Source organism: Leiobunum rupestre, chromosome 10 (genome assembly GCF_980474605.1).
Source record: "Leiobunum rupestre chromosome 10, qqLeiRupe1.1.hap1, whole genome shotgun sequence".
Classification (NCBI taxonomy): Eukaryota; Metazoa; Arthropoda; class Arachnida; order Opiliones; family Sclerosomatidae; genus Leiobunum; species Leiobunum rupestre.
Window position 1 is genome coordinate 13,086,240 of NC_143393.1, and position 15,606 is coordinate 13,101,845.

Sequence of the window (15,606 nt, forward strand, 5' to 3'; positions counted from 1 at the left end):
ATATGAAGCCAAACCCATTGAAGTCTCCTCCATAAAACTGATTGGTAGAAAGATTTTCCGCGGAGCCCGTCCAGGATTTGAACCCGGGACCTCTCGCACCCGAAGCGAGATTCATACCCCTAGACCAACGGACGATGTTACTTTGCTCTCAATATGTGAATATGAAGCCTAACCCATTGAAGTCTCCTCCATAAAACTGATTGGTAGAAAAATTTTCCGCGGAGTCCGTCCGGCATATGAACCTGGGACCTCTCGCACCCAAATCGAGAATCATACCCCTAGACCAACGGACCATGTTACTTTGGTCTCAATATGTGAATAAGTAGCCTAACCCGTTGAAAACTTCTCCGTAAAACTGGTTTGTAGAAAGATTTTCCACATGGTCCGTCCGGGATTAGAACCCGGGACCTCTCGCACCCTAAGCGAAAATCATACCCCTAGACCAACGGACAATGCTAGTTTGCTCTCAATATGTGAATATGTAGCCTAACCCGTTGAAGTCTCCTCTATAAATCTGATTGGTAGGGAGATTTTCCGCGAAGTCCGTCCAGGATTTGAACCCGGAACCTCTCGCACCCAAAGCGAGAATCATTCCCCTAGACCAACGGACCATGTTCCTTTTTTCACAATTTGTGAATATCTTGAAAAACCCGTTGAAGTTTCCTCCATAAAACTGGTTTGAAGACAGATCTTCCGCAGGGTCCGTCCGGGATTTGAACCCGGGACCTCTCGCACCCTAAGCGAGAATCATACCCCTAGACCAACGGACCATGTTACGTTTTTCACAATATGTGAATATCTTGAATAACCCGTTGAAGCCTCCTCCAAAAAACTGATTGGTAGAAAGATTTTCGGTGGGGTCCGTCCGGGATTTGAACCAGGGACCTCTCGCACCCAAAGCGAGAATCATACCCCTAGACCAACAGACCATGTTACTTTGCTCTCAATATGTGAATATGAAGCCTAACCCGTTGAAGTCACCTCCATAAAACTGGTTTGTAAAAAGATTTTACGCGGGGTCCGTCCGGGATTTGAACACGGGACTTCTCGCACCCTAAGCGAGAATCATAGCCCTAGACCAAGGGACAATGTTAGTTTGCTCTCAATATGGGAATATGCAGCCTAACCCGTTGAAGCCTCCTCCATAAATCTGATTGGTAGAGAGATTTTCCGCGGGGTCCGTCCGGGATTTGAACCCGGGACCTCTCGCACCCTAAGCGAGAATCATACCCCTAGACCAACGGACCATGTTACGTTATTCACCATATGTGAATATCTTGAATAACCCGTTGAAGTCTCCTCCATAAAACTGATTGGTAGAAAGATTTTCCGCGGGGTCCATCTGGGATTTGAACCCGGGACCTCTCGCACCCAAAGCGAGAACCATACCCCTAGACCAACGGACCATGTTAGTTTGCTCCCAATATGTGAATTTGTAGCCTAACCCGTTGAAGCCTCCTCCATAAATGTGATTGGTAGGAAGATTTTCGGTGGGGTCCGTCCGGGATTTGAACCAGGGACCTTTCGCACCCAAAGCGAGAATCATACCCCTAGACCAACGGACCATGTTACTTTGCTCTCAATATGTGAATATGAAGCCTAACCCGTTGAAGTCTCCTCCATAAAACTGATTGGTAGAAAGATTTTCCGCGGAGTCCGTCCAGGATTTGAACCCGGGACCTCTCGCACCCGAAGCGAGATTCATACCCCTAGACCAACGGATCATGTTACTTGGCTCTCAATATGTGAATATGAAGCCTAACCCATTGAAGTCTCCTCCATAAAACTGATTGGTAGAAAAATTTTCCGCGGAGTCCGTCCGGCATATGAACCTGGGACCTCTCGCACCCAAATCGAGAATCATACCCCTAGACCAACGGACCATGTTACTTTGGTCTCAATATGTGAATAAGTAGCCTAACCCGTTGAAGCCTCCTCCATAAATGTGATTGGTAGGAAGATTTTCGGTGGGGTCCGTCCGGGATTTGAACCAGGGACCTTTCGCACCCAAAGCGAGAATCATACCCCTAGACCAACGGACCATGTTACTTTGCTCTCAATATGTGAATATGAAGCCTAACCCGTTGAAGTCTCCTCCATAAAACTGATTGGTAGAAAGATTTTCCGCGGAGTCCGTCCAGGATTTGAACCCGGGACCTCTCGCACCCGAAGCGAGATTCATACCCCTAGACCAACGGATCATGTTACTTGGCTCTCAATATGTGAATATGAAGCCTAACCCATTGAAGTCTCCTCCATAAAACTGATTGGTAGAAAGATCTTCCACAGGGTCCGTCCGGGATTTGAACCCGGAACCTCTCGCACCCAAAGCGAGAATCATTCCCCTAGACCAACGGACCATGTTACTTTGCTCTTAATATGTGAATATCCCGTTGAAGTCTCCTCCATAAAACTGATTCGTAGAAATATTTTCCGCGGGGTCCATCCGGCATTTGAACCCGGGACCTCTCGCACCCAAAGCGAGAATCATACCTCTAGACCACCGGACCATGTTACTTTGGTCTTAATATGTGAATAAGTAGCCTAACCCTTTGAAAACTTCTCCGTAAAACTAGTTTGTAGAAAGATCTTCCACAGGGTCCGTCCGGGATTTGAACCCGGGACCTCTCGCACCCTAAGCGAAAATCATTCCCCTAGACCAACGGACCATGTTACTTTTTTCACAATTTGTTAATATCTTGAATAACCCGTTGAAGTCTCCTCCAGAAAACTGGTTTGTAGAAAGATTTTCCGCAGGGTCCGTCCGGGATTTGAACCCGGGACCTTTCGCACCCTAAGCGAGAATCATACCCCTAGACCAACGGACCATGTTACTTAGCTCTCAATATGTGAATATGTAGATTAACCCGTTGAAGCCTCCTCTATAAATCTTATTGGTAGAGAGATTTTCCGCGAAATCCGTCCGGGATTTGAACCCGGGACCTCTCGCACCCTTAGCTAAAATTACCTTAGACCAACGGACCATGTTCCGTTGCTCTCAATATGTGAATATCCCGTTGAAGTCTCCTCCATAAAACTGATTCGTAGAAATATTTTCCGCGGGGTCCGTCCGGGATTTGAACCCGGGACCTCTCGCACCCAAAGCGAGAATCATACCCCTGGACCAACGGACCATGTTACTTTGCTCTCAATATGTGAATATGTAGCCTAACCCGTTGATGCCTCCTCCATAAATCTGATTGGTAGAAAGAATTTCCGCGGGGTCCGTACGGGATTTAAACCCTTTATTCACAGTATTAAAATTACAATACAATCATAAAGACTGAAGGTTATAAAACACAAAATAGAATTAAGGACAAGCAATCAACAAGCATTCTATTCAAATATTTTGTTTAACATGTTGTATAAGATTAAATCTGACGGTAAATCTAAATGTAATTTCTGTTGCTTATAACGACATTCTAGTTTTAAAACTGCATGGAATTTCTTTTGACACAAAAAATGATTAAATTGAATATCATTAAAAGAATAATAACACCGGTATAACCAAATTTCTCTTTTCATTACAGCACAAAGGAACTGGACCACTGTCCAAAACATTTTAGAGTTATGCAAGTCTTTGTGAATTAAACCAAAAATAAGGAAAGAATTTCGCGTATACGAAGAAACGCCATATAACTCACGATTAAGTTCCAAAATATCACAGAATAGCCAAGTCCATAATTGAGAAACCACGGGGCACGTTACGAAGAGATGTTCTACCGTCTCTGAGTCTATCCGACAATATATGCACGTATCATCCGGTACCACTAGAGCGTGCACCAAACGCGACTTCACCGAGAAACCATGATGAATGAGGCGTAAATTTATGGCAGAGAGCGAAGGACCCAAAAAATTGGATCGCACGAATTTCCAGCGAATCCGCTGAAGAGGGCCACCGAAAAAGCGACGCCAGCGTTCTTCTCCACTCGACTCGATAGACAATGATTCCGCGAACGCAGCGTAAATGGGCCTCACTGCAATAGCGAGAGACACCTTTTCGCCCGACACGTCAATAACCGATAAACCGACCTCGTGCGCGACCGGAGGGCGACGCAATTGACGCCCCCCTTGTTGAATGCTCATGGACCAAATCGGAGGAACTGCATCAATAAGTTCTTGGTAGAGTAGCAAGACCCGAGACCGAGGCAAAACGAGCGATGAATCGGCTGTAGCGTCGAAACACGCCTGTGGCGGCAAGAACCCGGGGACGTACTCGTAACACAGATCGCGTACTGTCCGAAAACCCGCTTGCGAAAAAAAACCACGCTCGAGACGACCGAAATGTGGCAACGACAGACGCGGATTTAAAAAAAGCAGTTCATCCAAAAAATTCGAGAGAGCGGGAAAGGTCCAGCCATGAATGTGCTGAAAATCCTTCCAAGCAAGCAGCATGGAAACATACCGAGACGGAAGACCGGCGGCGCAACGAGAAGTGATAGATAACCGGAAAACGTGTAGGCCCAATTGCAAGGCGCCGCCATAAAGATTAAGAATCTGTAGCCTACCCCGTTGAAAACTTCTCCATAAAACTGGTTTGTAGAAAGACTTTCCGCGGGGTTCGTCCGGGATTTGAACCCGGGACCTCTCGCACCGTAAGCGAGAATCATACCCCTAGACCATCGGACCATGTTACGTTTTTCACAATATGTGAATATCTTGAATATCCCGTTGAAGTCTCCTCCATAAAACTGATTGGTAGAAAGATTTTCCGCGAAATCCGTCCGGGATTTGAACCCGGGACCTCTCGCACCCTTAGCTAAAATTACTTAGACCAACGGACCATGTTCCGTTGCTCTCAATATGTGAATATCCCGTTGAAGTCTCCTCCATAAAACTGATTCGTAGAAAGATTTTCCGCGGGGTCCGTCCGGGATTTGAACCTGGGACCTCTCGCACCCTAAGCGAGAATCATACCCCTAGACCAATGAACAATGTTAGTGTGCTCTCAATATGTGAATATGTAGCCTAACCCGTTGAAGTCTTCTCCGTAAAACTGATTGGTAGAAAGATTTTCCGCGGGGTCCGCCCGGGATTTGAACCCGGGACCTCTCGCACCCGAAGCGAGAATCATTCCCCTAGACCAACGGACCATGTTAGTTTGCTCTCAATATGTGAATATGTAGCCTAACCCGTTGAAGTCCCCTCCATAAATCTGATTGGTAGAAAGATTTTCCGCGGGTTCCGTCCGGGATTTGAACACGGGACCTCTCGCACCCAAAGCGAGAATCTTACCACTAGACCAACGGACTATGTTACTTTGCTCTCAATATGTGAATATGTAGCATAACCCGTTGAAGTCCCCTCCATAAATCTGATTGGTAGAAAGATTTTCCGCGGGGTCCGTCCGGGACTTGAACCCGGGACCACTCGCACCCTTAGCGAGAATCTTTTTTTTTTCTTTTCTTTTTTTTTTCTTTTTTATTTAAAATTTTTATTTTGTTACATGCATTATTGCACAGTGTTAATATTTAAAACAAATTTTACAATTTAAACCTACGTACATCCAGCAATGTTATATATGTGAAGCAGTGTTATTAAAAGCATTACACAATTGAAGTTAGAAAAAACATGAAAAAAATAAGCAAAATATCATTGTTAAAAAATCCTCAATTATAGAAAATAATAACTACTGCAAATACAACAAAATACTTTAAATATTAATGACCATAAGGATATCTCCAAGATTATTGACCCCTCATATGTTACGAAAAATATCTATTGCTGCCGTACAACCCGGCTTATGAAGGAGTAGCCATTGCACGCGGTACCGAGCCTCAGTTTTTATGAGAGCACGAAAACGGGAAAAAAGCGTACGCTTATTGGTTATCTGCCCCAAATTGTACAAACAACGATTACTCCAAATGGCTTCTTTGGCAATAGCAGTTAATATGGAAGCGACCTCCCAATGCTCTTTAGAGTCCGCAGTTTTAGGCTTGACAAAGACGATATAACGCGTCCACATGTCCTTTTCACCAAACAGCGTGTACAGCGACAACACTGAAGAAAATAACCAATCGAGCCATTCGTGCGTATCTTGACATTCCAAAAATAAATGCGAAACTGACTCCTTTTCAAGGCCACATAGCGGGCACTGATTATCGTCTTTTATGCCGGCGCGAAATAGCCGCTGCTTGACCATGAACCCCATATGATACACTCGGAGTATCATACTTGACAATCGGGGACCCAACGTAGAATTGACAAGTGATGGAACCCGGAACTTCTGTAAAGGGCCCCCGAAGTAAGCCCGCCAACGTTCTTCACCATTCAATTCCGGAATCGGGGTTACGGCATTGAAAGTTTTGGAAATTGACGTAGATGTAATTTTGTCCAATTCCACAGAGATACCTGTGTCCGCGACCAGCGCGAACGTTGGCCGTGTCTCAAGCTCGTAGACCTCTTTACTATGTATCACTCGATGTACCGAGGGAGGGAGAGAATCTTTGATCCTTTGAAAAGTTTGCAACAACCGACGGCGACCGATTCCGGAATCTGCGGTCAATTCCAAAAAGGCTTCATCCGGAAGAAACCCCAGGATGACCTCGTAGCAAATATCTTTCAGGTAGACCACGCCACAAGAAGCAAGAAGACGCCGCTCAGCCAAAGAAATGTTCGTGATTAAAAGATTTGAGATATAAAATAGGGGCTCCATAATAGGGTTGGTCAAAGGAACCAAGGTCCATCGCGTGAGAGCCAAGAACTCTTTCCAAGCCAATAACATTGATCCATGGCGTTTCGGGATAGCGCAAAGCAGACGACGTTCAATTCTAATCCGTAGCATTGAGAGACCCTGGCGAAGTCCGCCGCCATATTCGTCAAAGAACCGAGTAGCAACGCATGCGACATGTGAAGGCTTGGATCCGGTAGCGAGCTGCAAACATTCCTTCAGACGAAGTACCTTCTGTTTGATCCGAAGATTGATTAATCCAAACCCGCCTTGACTCTTATGGCGAGTTAAGGTTTCGTACGATATAGAATGTGGGCGATCCTTCCAAATAAAATCCAAGATGAGCCGCTTAAAATCAGAGAACCAGCGGTCCGGTAAATCAAAAACCTCCAGTATATGCCACAATATCGACGCTCCTAACACGTTAATGATAATGACTTTCCCAAAAATGGTCAGACTACGACCCTTCCAAACGTGTAGGACATTTTTAAATTTTTCATACCGGCCCTCCCAGTTCATCGTGGCAACGACGACATGGTCATAGCCCAAGGTCACGCCCAATACCTTTATTGAACGGGCGCTAATAACAAGCCCAGCCACAGTCTGGTCCGCGTGAAATCGCAAGGAGCCGAGCCAACAACCAGAACTTTTTGCAAGATTGATGGCAGCTCCCGAAGACTGGCAATAAAGTTCAATATCCTCCAAAAGGTAAGTAACATCCCTAGGCCCAGTGACGAGAATGGAAGTGTCATCAATATGTTGAAACACCACAGGGGACGGTGTTAAGTCCGTGAGCATTATCCGACATATACGTTTGTCCGTTTCGAGTAAGGCGCAAAAAGGTTCAGATGATAGAACGTAAAGCAAAGGACTGAGTGGACACCCTTGACGAACCGAGCGGCTAATGACAAAAGAATCGGTAACATATCCATGAAGCTTAATAGCTGTCTTGGCGCCAACTAAAAACATCTGAATCCAAGCGCGGAAGCGTGCGCCGAAACAAAAGGCTTCTAAGATTGCAAATAGATACGGCCATTCCACCCGATCGAACGCTTTTAACAAATCGAGTTGAAGAAAAATCCCTGGCCTATTTTCCATTTTTAAAAACTCCATGACATCAGACAGAAAACGGGGAGTATCGGAAATGGTACGCCCACGAATGCCACCAGTTTGACACGGTGACGTAATTAAAGGTAAAAGTGGCGAAACACGGCGAGTAAAAACCTTAGCAAGGAGTTTCCTATCGCCATTCAATAGGGTAATTGGCCTCCAATTTTTCAGAAGAGTCAAATCCCCCGATTTAGGCAACAAAACCACCATCCCTTCTCGCATGCTATTCGGCAAAAGGCCACGGGCTTCGCATTCGGCAACCAAGCGCATAAAGTCATCTTTAATTAGAGGGATAAAGAAACGCAGGAACTCATTGGTAAAACCATCTCTACCGGGGGACTTCCCTCCGGCCAAATTAGTTAACTCCGTGTAAATGTCGCTCCAGGTCACGACGGCTTCGCAGGAATCGCGGTCACCTTCAGTAAGCCTCCCTGAGATTAAATTCTTCAAATTGTCAGTAGCGGCTTGAGACGTAACGCCTCGTGTATACAACTCCGAATAAAAACGGAACACTTCCTCCCTTATTAACGCAGGATCTTTAATAATCGCCCCCGAAGGGAGAGTCAGAGAAGCCATTTGACGTTGACGCTGACGAAATTTCTCCAGCCGCAAAAAATACTGAGTGGGGCGTTCCCCCAAATCTCTCCATTCCAACCTCGAACGAACTAATGCACCCTGCAAATCGTTCTCTTCCATATCTCGTAATTTACTCGTTACCGCAGCTATTTCGTCTAAATTCGTATCTGTTTTTAATGGCGAATCTTGTACGTCTCGAAGCCTATTTTGTAGGTCCGCCCATACAGCCCGCTTCATCAACGCTTTGTGACGCCCGTAAAAAATGCAGTACTCCCGTATTTTAACTTTTAAAGCATCATACCACTCAAAGATATCGGTTAAATAACAAGGCCAAGATTAACTATTTTTAACTGTCCGCTCGATGGCCGTGCAAAAAAAAGCGTCTTCTAAAAAAGTAGAATTAAAACTCCAAGTTCCGGGCCCCCTAAGAATACCACTAGGTTCAAAAATCAGAGAAACACCCTTATGGTCAGAGAAACTACAAAAAACATGCATACACTTTGAAATATTATATACGTCTGAATGTAAAGCAAAAAAATAATCAATTCGAGAACTCACAAAGTTACCAAAAACCACCCCCGATCGCGTATAATCGAATGTTTTTTTATGTTGCAACCGCCAAATGTCTACCAACGAGAGATAAGAGACCCAGCGATGAAGATTCGTCATTCCACTCACCGTAATCTTGGCAGGCGACCGCCGATCAAAAACTCGAGAAACAATATCATTAAAATCACCGCCCAATAGCGGACGATTTAACACACGAACAATGGGAATTAAATTTTGCATAAAAATAGATCTATTGACCGCATCGGTTGGGGCATAAACAGAACCTAAATCAACTTTCTCGCCTTCAATTTCAGCGGAAATAAAAATATACCGGCCCTCGTTAGAACTTATCAAATTACATTCTTTAAAATCAAGTAACCGCGAAATACAAATTGCCACACCGCAAAACTTGGTGTCCAAGTTCAAGTCCACGTAGACCGCACCCGAAAAAAAAGTCCGAAAAGTACTTACATGACACGCCTCCCAATGAGTCTCTTGCAACAACAACACATCATAATGCTTCGCCCACAAAACCAACTTTCGCATCTTCTCTACATCGCGCAAACCGCCTACATTAATCGTCAGAATTTTCACCGGCATTTGGATTCAAATTAATTTGGGTCCATTTACCCGATGGCAACTTCTGAAATATCTTGTGCGGAGGACCTGTAGACGGATTAGTAGCTGAATCGGTGTCACCAGATGAGATCCGGTGCTTGGAACCCCTTTGAGCTTCACCAGTCGGTTTGACGCGGCCCACTTGGTCGGCGCCCATTTCCTGAGACATCGGCGTTGCGTTAGGAGTGGCAATATGAACTTCTTCGTGTCCGGCACCCAATGAACCAGGACCATCGACGGCATCCTTACGACCCTCAGCGAATTGATCAATCGATCCCCCCGCGACAATGACAGGGAGTTGTCCGCGCTCCTGTCCCTTCATCTCCACTGCAGGGCGTTCCCAAGTAGGGCAATGACGCACAGCATGACCTTGTGTTTTACATTTACGGCAAATAAATTGAGGGCAATCCTTATATAAATGATCGGATGCCAGACACATATTACAGACTTTAACTTGCGATTCATGAGTGACACGGTAAGAATTTTCTCTATTTAAGACATCCGGAACTCGAAGACTGTAAGGTAACGCTGATTTACCTTCCGGGAGCGTCAAACGGACTGATCGGATACCACAATAGAACCCGGCTTTTTCCCGCCACGAAATCGTACCTCTGACTTCGCAGCCCATCATCGTCAACTTCGCCAGCAACGCCTCATCAGTAATATAATCCGGAAGGCCGAAAAAATTTGCAGTAACAGTTTTTTTGGTGACGCTCGAAATGGCATAAGTAATGCTGTCTACCTCCAACCCAGTGTCAGTCGCATCATTAATCAAAGTTTCAGACGAAAATACCAAAATGTAGCCGCCCGTGGACGGAACAACAGATTTCACCGCATCCAAACCATATTGAATTTTCACCGCCTCCGCAACATCGTCAAACTTCGGTAATTTTCCTTCAAAATCCACAAAAACCGACCGTTTAATAATATCCATCCTGGATCAGAAGACCCAGGAGATAAATCACCCGCAAGAAACCGAAACTAGATAAAAAAGGTTTTAACAGAGAAGAAAAAAAAAACTTGAACTAAAATAACAACTTAAAGGCGGCAAACAGGCTTAGCGAAAACGGAGCGAAAAAAGACGAACCGTTCACTACCAAACCTAGCAGCGAACTCCTTAGCGAGAATCATTCCCCCAGACCAACGGTCCAAGTTACTTTTTTTCACAATATGTGAATATCTTGAATATCCCGTTGAAGTCTCCTCCAAAAAACTGATTCGTAGAAAGATTTTCCGCGGGGTCCGTCCGGGATATAAACCCGGGACCTCTCGCGCCCAAAGCGAGAATCATTCCCCTAGACCAACGGACCATGTTACTGGGCTCTCAATATGTGAATATGAAGCCTAACCCGTTGAAGTCCCCTCCATAAAATTGATTGGTAGAAAAAGATTTTCCGCGGGGTCCGTCCGGGATTTGAACCCGGGACCACTCGCAACCTTAGCGAGAATCATTCCCCCAGACCAACGGATCATGTTAGTTTGCTCTCAATATGTGAATAGGTAGTCTAACACGTTGAAAACTTCTCCATAAAACTGGTTTGTAGAAAGATTTTCCGCGGGGTCCGTCCGGGATTTGAACGCGGGACCTCTCGCACCCAAAGCGAGAATCATACCCCTAGACCAACGGACCATATTTGTTTGCACTCAATATGTGAATATCTTGAATAACCCGTTGAAGTCCCCTCCATAAATCTGAATGGTAGAAAGATTTTCCGCGGGGTCCATCCGGGATTTGAACCCGGGACCTTTCGCACCCGAAGCGAGAATCATACCCCTAGACCAACGGACCTTGTTACTTTGCTCTCAATATGTGAATATCCCGTTGAAGTCTCCTCCATAAAACTGATTCGTAGAAAGATTTTCCGCGGGGTCCGTCCGGGATTTGAACCCGGGACCTCTCGCACCCAAAGCGAGAATCATTCCCCTAGACCAACGGACCATGTTACTTTGCTCTCAATATGTGAATATCTTGAATAACCGGTTGAAGTCTCCTTCATAAAACTGATTGGTAGAAAGATTTTAAGGGGGGTCCGTCAAGGATTTGAACCCAGGACCTCTCGCACTCAAAGCGAGAATCATACCCCTAGACCACCGGAGCATGTTACGTTTTTCACAATATGTGAATATATTGAATAACCCGTTGAAGTCTCCTCCATAAAACTGATTGGTAGAAAGATTTTCCGTGGGGTCCGTCGTTGATTTGAAACCAGGACCTCTCGCACCCAAAGCGAGAACCATACCCCTAGACCAACGGACCATGTTAGTTTGCTCTCAATATGTGAATATGTAGCCTAATCCGTTGAAGCCCCCTCCATAAATCTGATTGGTAGAAAGATTTTCGAAGGGGTCCGTCCGGGATTTGAACGCGGGACCTCTCGCACCCAAAGCGAGAATCATACCCCTAGACCAACGGACCATGTTACGTTGCTCTCAATATGTGAATATCCCGTTGAAGTCTCCTCCATAAAACTGATTCGTAGAAAGATTTTCCGCGGGGTCCGTCCGGGATTTGAACCCGGGACCTCTCGCACTCAAAGCGAGAATCATACCCCGAGACCAACGGATCATGTTTCTTTGCTCTCAATATGTGAATATGTAGCCTAACCCGTTGAAGTCTTCTCCATAAAACTGATTGGTAGAAAGATTTTCCGCGGGGTCCGTCCGGGATTTGAACCCGGGACCTCTCGCACCCAAAGCAAGAATCATACCCCTAGACCAACGGATCATTTTAATTTGTTCTCAATATGTGAATATGTAGCCTAACTCGTTGAAAACTCTTCCATAAAACTGGTTTGTAGAAAGATCTTCCGCGGGTACCTTCGGGGATTTGAACCCGGGACCTCTCGCACCCTAAGCGAGAATCATACTCCTAGACCAATGAACAATGTAAGTTTGCTCTCAATATGTGAATATGTAGCCTAACCCGTTGAAGCCTCCTCCATAAAACTGGTGTAACAATAATTTACAAATATACTTTTATTACTTTAAGAATGCCCCCCTTTTTAAATTAATTCATGCTCTGGTCATTTCCCGCCTCTGGTCTTCCCAACACGTCATCAGCATCGCGCTCGCCTTGGAACCAGTTCGCACCAGTCTTCCCCATCTAGAAGCTTCGCGCTGCGTTGCGCCTTCTCCGTGGACGAACTGTTTGAGGCCCCATAGCTCGTAGTGCCCACCTAGTGCATAAAAAGGCCGGACACACGTGTCTCTCCCCTCTCTTGTTGTTGTTCTTCTATTGAACCTTCACCATTCTTGGCATCGCTAGTAGAAGCCTCTTCAAGATGCTCCCGCCTTAAGCTTCTGGACTTCGCCCACCTCGCCGGTTTCGTTAAGCCGCTGGAGCTGCACCGATGGCCGCTCGCCGTAAAGTTTTGCCCTCAAGCAATCTACCTTTCGGGCACCGAGTAGTGTACCGTTTCCGTCCATAGTGCAAGTTCTTCAAGAGCATCCACTCAACTCGTAAGATATGCATAACCTTAATCATATATGAAACTATTGGGTAGACCAGAGCAATACCAAACTCCCCCTCGTACGTATTAGTAATATGTTTTTTAATTACAATGTAATATGTGGTAAACTTATTAACTGTTTAATTGATCTATTAAACTTATTTTGATTTCTTAAGTCATTGCTTTCGACCTCTTTATTTTATATCTAATGTTGACACTAAATTAATCAATTCCCTAGACAAAAACTACGTACCAATTATCAATAAAATAAACTTAAATGCTAAAAGTGTCACAATGGTTTGTAGAAAGATCTTCCGCGGGTACCTTCGGTGATTTGAACCCGGGACCTCTCGCACCCAAAGCAAGAATCATACCCTAGACCAACGGACCATGTTAGTTTGCTCTCAATATGTGAATATGTAGCCTAACCCGTTGAAGACTCCTCCATAAATCTGATTGTTAGAAAGATTTTCCGAGGGGTCCAACCGGGATTTGAACGCGGGACCTCTCGCACCCAAAGCGAGAATCATACCCCTAGACCAACGGAGCATGTTACTTTGGTCTCAATATGTGAATATCTTGAATAACCCGTTGAAGTCTCCTCCATAAAACTGATTAGTAGAAAGATTTTAAGGGGGGTCCGTCCGGGATTTGAACCCGGGATCTCTCGCACCCTAAGCGAGAATCATACCCCTAGACCAACGGAGCATGTTACGTTTTTCCCAATATGTGAATATCTTGAATAACCCGTTGAAGTCTCCTCCATAAAACTGATTGGTAGAAAGATTCTCCGTGGGGTCCGTCGTGGATTTGAAACCGGGACCTCTCGCACCCAAAGCGAGAACCATACCCCTAGACCAACGGACCATGTTAGTCTGCTCTCAATATGTGAATATGTAGCCTAACCCGTTGAAGACTCCTCCATAAAACTGATTGGTAGAAAGGTTTTCCGCAGGGTCCGTCCGGGATTTGAACCCGGGAACTCTCGCAGCCAAAGCGAGAATCATACCCCTAGACCAACGGACCATGTTACTTTGCTCTCAATATGTGAATATGTAGCCTAACACGTTGAAAACTTCTCCATAAAACTGGTTTGTAGAAAGATCTTCCACGGGGTCCGTCCGGGATTTGAACCCGGGACCTCTCGCACCCTAAGCGAGAATCATACCCCTAGACCAACGAACCATGTTACGTTTTTCACAATATGTGAATATCTTGAATAACCCGTTGAAGTCTCCTCCATAAAACTGATAGGTAGAAAGATTTTAAGCGGGGTCCGTCCAGGATTTGAACCCGTAACCTCTCGCACCCAAAGCGGAATCATACCCTAGACTAACGGACAATGTTAGTTTGCTCTCAATATGTGAATATGTAGCCTAACCCGTTGAAGACTCCTCCATAAATCTGATTGTTAGAATGATTTTCCGAGGGTGCCGTCCGGGATTTGAACGCGGGACCTCTCGCACCCAAAGCGAGAATCATACCCCTAGACCAACGGACCATGTTACTTTTGCTCTCAATATGTGAATATCCCGTTGAAGTCTCCTCCATAAAACTGATTCGTAGAAAGATTTTCTGCGGGGTCCGTCCGGGATTTGAACCCGGGACCTCTCGCACCCAAAGCGAGAATTAAACCTCTAGACCAACGGACCATGTTACTTTTGCTCTCAATATGTGAATATGTAGCCTAACCCATTGAAGTCTTCTCCATAAAACTGATTGGTAGAAATTTTTTAAGTGGGTCCGTGCGGGATTTGAACCCGGGTCCTCTCGCACCCAAAGCGAGAATCATACCCCTAGACCAACGGACCATGTTACTTTGTTCTCAATATGTGAATATGTAGCCTACCCCGTTGAAGCCTCCTCCATAAATCTGATCGTTAGAAAGATTTTCCGAGGGGTCCAACCGGGATTTGAACCCGGGACCTCTCGCACCCAAAGCGAGAATCATACCCCTAGACCAACGGACCATGTTACTTTGTTCTCAATATGTGAATATGAAGCCTACCCCGTTGAAAACTTCTCCATAAAACTGGTTTGTAGAAAGATCTTCAACGGGTATCTTCGGGAATTTGAACCCGGGACCTCTCAAACCCTAAGCGAGAATCATACCCCTAGACCAATGAACAATGTTAGGTTGCTCTCAATATGTGAATATGTAGCCTAACCCATTGAAGCCTCCTCCATAAATCTGATTGGTAGAGAGATTTTCCGCAGGGTCCGTCCGAGATTTGAACCCGGGACCTCTCGCACCCAAAACAAGAATCATACCCCTAGACCAACGGACCATGTTACTTTGCTCTAAATATGTGAATATGTAGCCTACCCCGTTGAAAACTTCTCCATAAAACTGGTTTGTAGAAAGATCTTCCGCGGGTACCTTCGGGGATTTGAACCCGGGACCTCTCGCACCCTAAGCGAGAATCATACCCCTAGACCAATGAACAATGTTAGTTTGCTCTCAATATGTGAATATGTAGCCTAACCCGTTGAAGCCTCCTCCATAAATCTGATTGTTAGAAAGATTTTCCGAGGGGTCCAACCGGGATTTGAACGCGGGACCTCTCGCACCCAAAGGGAGAATCATACCCCTAGACCAGCGGTCCATGTTACTTCGCTCTCAATATGTGAATA

General features: G+C 45.4%; 13 non-coding genes across 13 annotated transcripts; all 13 read right to left on the reverse strand.

Annotated features, from left to right (window-relative positions):
• Positions 1 to 698: 698 nt before the first annotated feature.
• Positions 699 to 770, reverse strand: TRNAP-AGG (transfer RNA proline (anticodon AGG)). Its single transcript has one exon. It is a non-coding gene; the product is annotated as a tRNA-Pro (tRNA).
• Positions 771 to 1,175: 405 nt separating this feature from the next.
• TRNAP-AGG (transfer RNA proline (anticodon AGG)) lies at positions 1,176 to 1,247 on the reverse strand. Its single transcript has one exon. It is a non-coding gene; the product is annotated as a tRNA-Pro (tRNA).
• A 1,041-nt stretch (positions 1,248 to 2,288) lies between these two features.
• Positions 2,289 to 2,360, reverse strand: TRNAP-UGG (transfer RNA proline (anticodon UGG)). Its single transcript has one exon. It is a non-coding gene; the product is annotated as a tRNA-Pro (tRNA).
• Positions 2,361 to 2,597: 237 nt separating this feature from the next.
• TRNAP-AGG (transfer RNA proline (anticodon AGG)) lies at positions 2,598 to 2,669 on the reverse strand. The gene has a single exon. It is a non-coding gene; the product is annotated as a tRNA-Pro (tRNA).
• Positions 2,670 to 2,756: 87 nt separating this feature from the next.
• Positions 2,757 to 2,828, reverse strand: TRNAP-AGG (transfer RNA proline (anticodon AGG)). The gene has a single exon. It is a non-coding gene; the product is annotated as a tRNA-Pro (tRNA).
• Positions 2,829 to 3,062: 234 nt separating this feature from the next.
• TRNAP-UGG (transfer RNA proline (anticodon UGG)) lies at positions 3,063 to 3,134 on the reverse strand. The gene has a single exon. It is a non-coding gene; the product is annotated as a tRNA-Pro (tRNA).
• A 1,423-nt stretch (positions 3,135 to 4,557) lies between these two features.
• On the reverse strand, positions 4,558 to 4,629 carry TRNAR-ACG (transfer RNA arginine (anticodon ACG)). Its single transcript has one exon. It is a non-coding gene; the product is annotated as a tRNA-Arg (tRNA).
• Positions 4,630 to 5,021: 392 nt separating this feature from the next.
• TRNAP-CGG (transfer RNA proline (anticodon CGG)) lies at positions 5,022 to 5,093 on the reverse strand. The gene has a single exon. It is a non-coding gene; the product is annotated as a tRNA-Pro (tRNA).
• A 6,147-nt stretch (positions 5,094 to 11,240) lies between these two features.
• On the reverse strand, positions 11,241 to 11,312 carry TRNAP-CGG (transfer RNA proline (anticodon CGG)). Its single transcript has one exon. It is a non-coding gene; the product is annotated as a tRNA-Pro (tRNA).
• A 78-nt stretch (positions 11,313 to 11,390) lies between these two features.
• TRNAP-UGG (transfer RNA proline (anticodon UGG)) lies at positions 11,391 to 11,462 on the reverse strand. The gene has a single exon. It is a non-coding gene; the product is annotated as a tRNA-Pro (tRNA).
• A 2,146-nt stretch (positions 11,463 to 13,608) lies between these two features.
• Positions 13,609 to 13,680, reverse strand: TRNAP-AGG (transfer RNA proline (anticodon AGG)). The gene has a single exon. It is a non-coding gene; the product is annotated as a tRNA-Pro (tRNA).
• A 405-nt stretch (positions 13,681 to 14,085) lies between these two features.
• Positions 14,086 to 14,157, reverse strand: TRNAP-AGG (transfer RNA proline (anticodon AGG)). The gene has a single exon. It is a non-coding gene; the product is annotated as a tRNA-Pro (tRNA).
• A 554-nt stretch (positions 14,158 to 14,711) lies between these two features.
• TRNAP-UGG (transfer RNA proline (anticodon UGG)) lies at positions 14,712 to 14,783 on the reverse strand. The gene has a single exon. It is a non-coding gene; the product is annotated as a tRNA-Pro (tRNA).
• Positions 14,784 to 15,606: the final 823 nt, after the last annotated feature.